At 34.0% G+C, this 10,127-nt stretch overlaps 1 long non-coding RNA gene across 1 annotated transcript; it reads right to left on the bottom strand.

Annotated features, from left to right (window-relative positions):
• Nucleotides 1–2,043: 2,043 nt before the first annotated feature.
• On the bottom strand, nt 2,044–9,323 carry LOC127986336 (uncharacterized). Its single transcript, XR_008160796.1, has 4 exons — nt 9,186–9,323; nt 3,807–4,001; nt 3,639–3,684; nt 2,044–3,016 (listed from the first exon to the last, which is right to left on the bottom strand). It is a non-coding gene; the product is annotated as an uncharacterized LOC127986336 (long non-coding RNA).
• Nucleotides 9,324–10,127: the final 804 nt, after the last annotated feature.

The following is a 10,127-nucleotide window of genomic DNA, read 5'->3' as shown; positions in this document are numbered from 1 at the left end:
CGCGCCTGGACAATAGTGATGTTTGGTTCTGAAACGAATCGTTGTTTTGAGCCGGTTCTCAATTAAACTGAATCAACACTTGAGTTCCAGCTTGATGACGCAGAACACACAGCCGAAGTAGTTAAGAACTCAAAAATAATAAAATATAATGATAAAACATGAGCTGAGAACGTTTGGTAAGTTTTGTCCAAGTTGTAGGCTAGTCAATACTGATCAGTCAGTCGTGTCATAACTTCATAATGTTTCAATATGAGCACACAAACTATGGTCGGCGGGAGCTGGATGGTGTATGTGTGTGTTTGTGGGCACGTGTGTGTGTGTGTGTGTGTGTGTGTTTGGGTTAAATGTAGACCACCAGTTTTGAATATGGGTTATACTTGGCAAATGTCACCACTTTCTCTTTTTTGGCATTGAGAGTTGTTAGAAAAGACATGTGTAGAACCGTTAACGCTTGATGACGTCAGGAACTGATGAATCTGCTTTGTGAACCGGTTCAACGAGCCGATAAAAAAAAAGAAAAAAAAAAAAGAACCGGTTCGAGGAAAAGAATTGGACTTTGAAACACTGAACTGAACTGACTACAACTTAGGGTGATTAGGGTAATGTGGGACGCTTTGTTTGACTTGTGCATCATATTTCCACAAGAAGCCAAAATAATACATAATACATCAAAATGAAAAATCACAAAGATGTTCACCTATCTAAACCAGAAATATTTCTCTAATTTTCTAAAGTGGGACAGCTCATGCTCAAAACTGGGACACTATGGTTTGGCTTATTAATATTTGTTTTTTTGTTTTTTACAAAGTAAACTTTAACACTCCTGGTTAAATGTGCAAACTCATGTTTGTTTGTTCAAATTAATTTAGTAGGCCAAGTTAAAAAAGAAAATTTATTTTATCAATATTTTAATTTATTGAATGTTAAATACAATTTTATGACATGAATCTTATAGTATTTAAAATAATTTATTATTTTATTATTTTCAACAATAATAATAAACATGTAATGAAGTCAAAAATGTAAAACTGAACTTAATAAAGATAGCAAAATAATTTAATAAACATTTTTTGAAAATATAAAAAATTTGGATCATGGAATGACTTTAAAACTGTTATTAAACTTCTATAAATTCTATTATTATTATATTGTTTATTATTAAATACTTAATTTTTTAAAAAGCTTGTATTTATCAAATTGTAAAGGTAAGAAGACTTCATAATAATAATAATCAGTCCTGGGCATCATGGTCCAGGATCCCATCGTCCTCTAGTTGCTAAATTGTGAATCTGGATCTTAAAAAAAAAAAAATATTGATGCATTATAACCCCCAAAAATAATAAAAATAGCATGTATGGCATTTAACCTTCTTACTGTAATGCACACGTTATCAATTGAATAACACACAGTATATTTCACTCTCCCTCATTACTCAAAACACGCTGTCCCTTCTGAAACATCCTTTTCTAAAGAGAGACTTTTTAAATAGAAAATATTCTCAACATATTTTAAGAATATTATTGCAAAATATGATGTATAAAGTCATCACAAATATAATCTGATAACAATTTAGAACATAGTTTTATTTATGAAAGATTTATCCTTAACATTTATTTAGTGCTTATGAAGTTATGTGCATTTCTTATCCTTCAATCCTATGAACCTGTGCTTATATTTTCTATAAGCTACACTGCATTACACCATATTTTAGATTTGACACATTTAATAGGTGTGCAGTATTATTTATATTATATTAATTATGTGAAATTGTGTTTTTCTTTGCATCGGAGCATTAAAAGTGGTAGCTTATTTTAGTGAGCAAGGCTACATGGATTAATATGCAAAACATCTATACTCACCTATTATTAGGCGTATATTTTAATTTAAATTTTAAAATTCCTTTAATAAAACAACATGCATTTGTCATTGTTACGTTCTAGCTCCCCAAAGGGAGGGGAGCCTGACAACCCACTGCTCGGGCCCACCGATGCCAACAAAAGAATGTATGGAGTTGCGGTGTGAGAAAAGGACACAAACACTAAATACCGTATAAAAACAAAGCTTTTATTTAGCCATGGTAATATTGTAAAATAAACAATATTATAGTAAATAATAAACAATAATATTCTGGGAAAAGGGGAGGACTGGACAGACCAAAGCAAAGAAATAAACAAAACACATAGAAATACTTTAAAACTATTCTCAAATATTCCAGTCAGAACACACACACACACACACACACACAGGGTACGAACCAAACCAAAAACAGAAACAAAAAGACCAAACTGATCCAAGACTAAGCTTTTTAAAGAGCCCAGCCAGCTGCAGCTAAAATAAACGCTCTCCTAAACTCTTAACGCACCAACTGGCAAAACGGTTCATTTCATGCTAAGAATCACACACTGTAAACTAAACCCCAAAACTAATGTTTCAAAATCAAATAATCATTCAAAACACTAACACATGTTCTCTTCCAACAGGAACATTTAGTCAATCATAACACAATGACAAAAACACTATCATCAGCTGAAATGACAGAAACTGCTTTATTGTATGCATCAGGTCTGCTCTTATACAATAGACTTTTTTTTTTGGGGGGGGGGGGGTTGTAAATGCATGCATTTTGTTTCTTTTGCTGCAGAAATTCAATTCAAAAAATGAATGACCATCTCAGAATAGCTTTATAAAATGTATATTTTATGTAAAAAAAAAAAAGTGTAAAAGAAGTTCAAGCATTTTAAATGGGTGTTAACTGGATGCATTTTGTGTTAAAGCAACAAGAAATGTGTTAATTGTACAGAGACGGATGTTGTGCTAACTGTGTTAAGAGTTTAGGAATGTTTTTAAAGGTATTGAAAAAACTGTAAATGCAGGTGTGTCAAATATACGAGTGCATGATTTGCGTGGCGTGGGTGATGCTGAGTGTGAGCTCAGCATTTATTCTTATTTGTTTTATCTTCATTACAATTCTTGTTTGGTTTTATTTTATTTGTTTGGTGAATTTTTCTCACAAAGCCTACATGAGAGAGAAAGAGAGAGAGACAAGAAAACACGTGTTTATTAATAAATAATTAATATCTCTCCTTTTTCACAATGAAGGCTACTTCTATCTGTGCTTTGTGGCAAACTTAATGCATGAGCTTGAGCACGAAATATATTAAGACTTGATTATGGATTAAAGATGTAAATTTAATATAAACCTGCCTTTAGTTGCGTGCGTGTGTATGTGTGTGGGCGTGCGTGTGTGTGTGTTTGTGTGTTTTCGTGTGTGTGGGCGTGCGTGTGTATGTGTGTGGGCGTGTGTATGTGTGTGGGCGTGTGTATGGGCGTGCGTGTGTGTGTGTGTGTGTGCGTGTGTATGTGTGTGGGTGTGTGTATGGGCGTGCGTGTGTGTGTGTGTGTGGGTGTGTGTGTGTGTGTGGGCGTGCGTGTGTGTGTGTGTGTGCGTGTGTGTGTGTGTGCGTGTGTGTGTGTGTGTGTGTGCGTGTGTATGTGTGTGGGTGTGTGTGTGTGCGTGTGTGTGTGTGTGTGTGTGCGTGTGTATGTGTGTGGGTGTGTGTGTGTGTGGGCGTGCGTGTGTGTGTGTGTGTGTGCGTGTGTGTGGGTGTGTGTGTGTGTGTCATCAGTGAGAATCTCACCTCGTCTGAGAGTCACTCAGAATAAAACTGTCTGGATCATCACAAACTAGACATGAAAAACACAATCATCTGATTATCCTCATAGTTTTTATATAAAAAGCTATTGTTGATTATGTATTGATGATAGACATGTCACAGTGTTTTATATTTAATATGATGAACACTCACAGTTTGGTATTCCGCTGTTAATGCTGTTTCTTCTGGTTAGTCTCAGCGTCTGTTTCTCTCCTGGTCCTGAAGATTGTCTCTTGCTCTCTTGGTTTGGCATTTTTTCTTTTTCTTTTAGTTGAATTCTCGGTGATGGTCTGTGACGCTCCACAGATCTTCTGCCATGATTGAATTTCTTTTAATTTTTTTCATCATCTGTTGAAAAAATGAAGATAATATACATGGATGTAATATAAAGCATCATAGTGTCCAGAATTAATAATAAAAAAGCTCTTTACATCACAAAGATTAGATTAACATGGAAAATATACTTTTTCCTCAGATCTTGAGAATAAATTTGAGCAAGCAAGAGCGTTCAGACAGTCAGCTCCATCTGAACTAAGTGTATTCTGTGACAAAGACTGTAACAGTCACTATATAATATATCATTAAATATTAATGTTGTGAGGTGGTTCAGGCTGGAGGATTGCTGAAGGACTGAAGAAACGTTATCAGAAAGATGGTATAAAACTGTACATTTCTTGTCTATTATCCCCCACTGCCACTTATACCAACAACAGAAATAAGTACAGTTAGAATAAATAAATATGTGGGAGAGTGTTGTCTATATCGTGCAATAGGTTAATGTTGAATCAAGACCAGTAAGCACATTATTTATTACTGAAGTGGTTTAATAACAATATTTCGTAATGGTTACACTTGAATTCGTTACAAAATAGATGAAGGATGATAAAACATATAGCCTATATATATATATATATATATATATATATATATATATATATATATATATATATATATATATATATATATATATATATATATATATATATAATTCAATTGCTAAAAAGCATTTTCCGATACTTAAAGTACTTTTTTCTAAACTCTTGACAGAGCAACACACATACATCACACAATTAGCCAATAGGTTAACAAAATGTGGTTTTGGCCAGAAAATTATCTATTTTCTGATGTATGTGTGTTGCTGTGTTAAGAGTTCAGAAAAAGTACCTTAAGTTTTGGTAAACGCTTGTTAGCAATTGAAAAAAAAAAAAAAAAACTGTAAGAGGGAAAACAAACAAACGAACATAAACATACATAGTTCAGATTTCTCCTGTTAATTTATCCCTCAAAAATGCTTAACAATTGTTACATTATTATTTATGTAGATATGTTATTTTCAATATTTTGAGTTGCTGTTGTTGCAGAAGTAAAGGCTTTACACTATTTAGTTTGGAACATCAGGTCTTCATTTCTGTCACGCTGTGTTTAAGCATTTGTAAAAAGATAAGAAAGATCCATTATTTTGGTACAGGGTAAGCTTGTAAGCATTTTAGAAACATGTTGATTGACTGAATATTGTGTGAAAACAACATGAACTGTTAGTGGTATGATCACAACATCTGTGTGTAGAGTTTTGGAAATGTGACTACAGATTGGACAAAGGGAAACAATGAAAGAAAAAAAAATATTAAGACTTATTGCCAATTAAGACATATGGCCAAGTATTGTGACCCATACTCAGAATTCATGCTGTGCATGTAACCCATCCAAAGTGTGTGCACACACACACACACTGTGAACACACACCCGGAGCAGTGTTCATCATTTATGCTACAGCGCCATGGAGCAGTTGGGGGTTCGATGCCTTGCTCAAGGGCACCTAAGTCGTGGTATTGAAGGTGGAGAGAGAACTGTACATGCACTCCCCCCACCCACAATTCCTGCCGGCCCGAGACTAGAACCCACAACCCTTCGATTGGGAGTCCAACCCTCTAACCATTAGGCCACGACTTCCCACAGATACATGTCATCTGGGGGAAGTTCCTACCGCAAATAAATGTCATCTAAAGTGTCTATTTATAGCTTATGGTAGACAACATGTTCATAAGGTCAAAATTCATAAACAGAGTGTTTTATGTTATAGCTAGTTTAAAAGAATTAGATTTTCTGATTACAGCAGCATCAGAGCTGTGTGTCTTAACCACACATTACTTTATTTGAATATTAATACCCAGCATGATATTCTGAAAGAAAATGCTACTGTTTCAACCCAGACACCAAGCAGTTTTGGCCCAGATCCGGCCCACATCTGGCCCCCATGGATTTCACGCCAGATGTGTGTCGAAACTGCTTGGTGTCTGGGAACAGTTAACACAGGAACAAACAAAACTTTCACACGCATCGCTCTAATTTAAGGGTTGTGTGGGTTTTTTTCAGCTAGTTATCTTTGTACATTCTGTTTAAATAGAGATACGTATAGCCATAAACTATCACGCTTTCTTTTTCAGTTCTAGGCCAACACTTTAACTGCCACACACTCTCAACTGCATCTCTCTTTTTTATCTTAACAAGAAATGTGTTGTATTTAGACGTGGGGCCTCTGTATCTCGAGTTGTCACTCGGAGAGGAAACAGGTGCTAACTGCCACATGAGCTTCAAACAACAGGAACTACGGTCTGATGAGACGTGTTTAAGTTAAATGTTAGAAAAACTAACGTTCCTGTCCTGTCAGCCGTTTCACTGCACTTCAAAACAGTAAATCATTTTGCAACACAATGGTTTAACTGATTCGGAATTTCAAAAAGCTCCATGTTTCCATCCAAAACTAGAATATCGCATAAAACATTTGCGAATAAAGCACCGTTTCCATGCAATGAGTCAAAGTGAACAAAATAAAACTAGGAGATTGAAAACTAGGCCACTTAATAGTGCAGACGTACACATGACACAATAAATGCGCTCATTGCAGAACGACCAAAACAACATGAAGATGGTGGGAATTAAATCAGTGCGCTGTTAGTCAATTTATCCCGTCTCATAGCACATAGTCACATGACTTAATGTGCACGAGGAATACAGTTTTTTATAATCGATATGACAATTTTTACAATACTTTTAACAAGTTTCCTAAACTCTTAACACAGTTAGCACAACATCCGTCTGTGTACAATTAACACATTTCTTGTTGCTTTGACACAAAATGCATACAGTTAACATACCTTTAAAATGCTTGAACTTCTTTTACACACAAGCTCAAACAAGACCAAAATGAAATTTTACAGTCAAATTTACAAATGCTTTCACATTTACAGATAACATCTTTAAGACTAACTTACAACTAACTTACAAACCTAGAAGTTTGGGAAGATTAGATCATGTTTATTTATTTACTTTTTATTCTACTGTGGCTTTTTCTGTTCTGCAAATTTAGTATTTTCACATAATGACATAAATTATAAATAAATGAAGTATTTACTGCAGCAATGCTGTGTCTGTCTTTGTTCCCCCATAAACCGTTCATAAAGCTATCTGAGATGGGTCATTCAATTTTTGCACTGAATTTCTGAAGCAAAATCAACAACATGCATGCAATAACTAAACCCCAAAAGAAAAAGAAACTGTAGTGTAAAACACAATCTATGATCAATGCAATATACTGTATATTGTATAAGGGCAGACCTGACACATAAAATAATGCAGTTTCTGTAATTTCAGCTGATGTTATTGTTTTTATGATATTGTGCTATGATTGACTAAATGTTCCTGTTGAAGGAGAATATGTGTTTGAGTTTAGGAATAATAATTAATTTTTGAGACATTTTTGCAGTGTTTTGGTAGATGTAGTGTAATGTGTTAGGGTCACTGTAAAAAATGCTGGATTGTTTCAACCCAACTTTGGTTCAAATATGGACTAACCCAATTTTTGGGTTAAAAATGTAATTACATAATTTAACCCAACATCTGGGTTCGTCCATATTTGACCCAAATTACCTGTTTTGTCACTTGTGTGTTGTAGGTCTGTTGGTGCGTTAAGAGTTTAGGGAAATTGTTATAGATATATTCCTTTTTACAGAGTTCAATTTGATAGAACTGTTGCAATAAATGTATGAACTGATGTAATGTTAAACATTTTTTTTTTCCATTAGGGTCATATAATTAGGGACGCTAGACATGTCCAATATCCGAATAGTAACTACAAAATTGTTCCTAGCAATAATTTTGATCAACCAATTAAATATGTTTTTGTAATTTCGGATGCCTCTGAAATATGTCATACCATTGATATTACCTACAAAGTTAAAGTAAATAGAAAATGGCATGCTTTCAAGGACGCACATTTCTTAATTTATAGATGTGAAGATAGTCACACAGTGGCATTTGGATCAGCTCACGGGTCTCGCATCCAGTTCAAGTCAGCAGTCCAAAACTGTTCACAGTAAAGTTCAGGTCAGGGATTAACAAAGTTGCTTCGAGTAGTTTGAGAAGAAAAGCAAACGGAAACTGGTGTTTTCACAGGAAGGGGCCAGCAACCAATCTGGGGAGGCACAGAAACCTTCATTATATCAATATAAAAATAAACTTTATTTAGAATAAAGTACTGGACTGTTTTAATGCCTAAAACTCAACTGTATACAATTAATTTAACTGTAATTTAGATATAGCCTATAGTTGTGAACACTGAGTGAATATGACCATTTTTTCTATTATTCTTCACCTCCAGTTATTTTAACAATACACGGTAAAAAATGAATCGTGGGTTTTGTAATTTTCTCAAGAATTTGAGCTGTTTGGCTGTATACAGTCTTTTAAATATACTAAATACTCAAAGTCACAGAGTTTTGAAAATCAACTTAAAATAAATGAGCATGATACATTGTGTCATAATTGGATTAATTCAGGAGATTCCATTAAAAATACAAGACTTAAAAACTACTAAAAAATATTATGTGTAATAGTAAATAAGTAAATTGCTCATTCCATTTGTTACGTTTGTTATAATAAGTCTAGCCTGTCATTACCAGACAAATAATAATTCTTTTTCATTATTAATTTTATAGCATTTGTTATGAATGAAGAAACAACCTGCACATTTAGAAACGATATAGCTGTGTATTCGTTAACAGATTATATACTATAAATTCTACAACAAGTTGGACAAAATTCACAACAATAAATGAGCCAATAAAATTAATTCAAAAAGACTAAAGGATTAATAGATTTTAATTAATGTTGGTGCAAGATGTGCTGTTTTTTTCTTAAAGATAATTTCTCCATAGAATTTTAAAGAGGCAATTTTTTAAATAGAATTCAAATAGATCGCACATTTTTGGCTCGCGCGCCGCTCGTGCACATAAGAGCTGCTCTTCAGTCGTATGTGAAGACAGCGCTTACAAAAGCCCTGAAGGAACGATTGAAATAATAATAATAATAATACAAAATTCTGATTCTAGGATTACATTAACCATGGAACGTATATATATATATATATATATATACGTATATATTTTGGGGGATGTTCAGCATCCTAAACTATTTTTGGTTAAACTACTCTCTGTAAAACTCATAACAGACATTAAAGATGCTTGTTTTATTCACCTTGTGTTGAGCTGAAGAGAGATGACCCATCCATCACAACTCTGAGATATTCAAGTCAAGAGTTCAGTTCTAAAGAACAGCAAACATGCTGAACGGACAGTGTGTGGTTTTTGGCTGACATTAGGTGTAAAGGGCTACAGATCTGCCGGGGGGGCGGAGCTGAAAACAGACACGCCCAGGCCCATTCAGACACTTTCTGCTCCCGTTAGTCACTGACACTCATGTTTTGCGTACAATCACAGATTAAATGAATTAAATGCAATATTTGTTAAATACAAAGACGTTTGAGAAACATTTCCATGAGAAACAAAAACACTTTTAATATGGCTACTGCTTAATACAGCGCCATCATTTCAAGAATACAGTTCAATATAGTCATATTTACTATTGAAATACTAATAAAGTGGAGTATATACGCTTTTATCAGAGTTGTATGATAAACGTGACTCAATACAACAGTACGTCTACAGTAAAAAAATTATTCAAATAAATTTACCCTTGGAAAAACACAGATTTGTGGTCATTATTGGAAATGAAGGGGTACGAATGAATCTGACCAATCAGCGCTCCTGCAGTCGTTCTGGAGAAACTGATTTTCTACATGGAGTAATAGAGACAGATCTCAACAATTTCAAATTGATTTTTGGCTCATTTCAGAACAATGAGAGAGAGCTGAATTTGTTACTATTGTGCCATCAGTTTTAACAGATCACAAAGACATATTTATTCAAATTAATGTGTTAGCTTGTCAATCAAGTTAAATAATAGTCCATTGAAACATAATTATTTTTGTCAGCAAATTAAGAATTTAATTGTTAAACATTGGCATCAGGCTTCTTTGATTCCAGAGCCATCTTTAAATAAGGAAATTTGCAATATTGTATGGAACCCTAACCCTAAAAAAATTAAAATAAAATGAAAACAATATAATTAATCGAATTA

Source organism: Carassius gibelio, chromosome B21 (assembly GCF_023724105.1).
Source record: "Carassius gibelio isolate Cgi1373 ecotype wild population from Czech Republic chromosome B21, carGib1.2-hapl.c, whole genome shotgun sequence".
NCBI classification, from domain to species: Eukaryota; Metazoa; Chordata; class Actinopteri; order Cypriniformes; family Cyprinidae; genus Carassius; species Carassius gibelio.
Note: the sequence above shows the minus strand (reverse complement) of the source record. Positions and strands in the feature narration are given on the sequence as shown.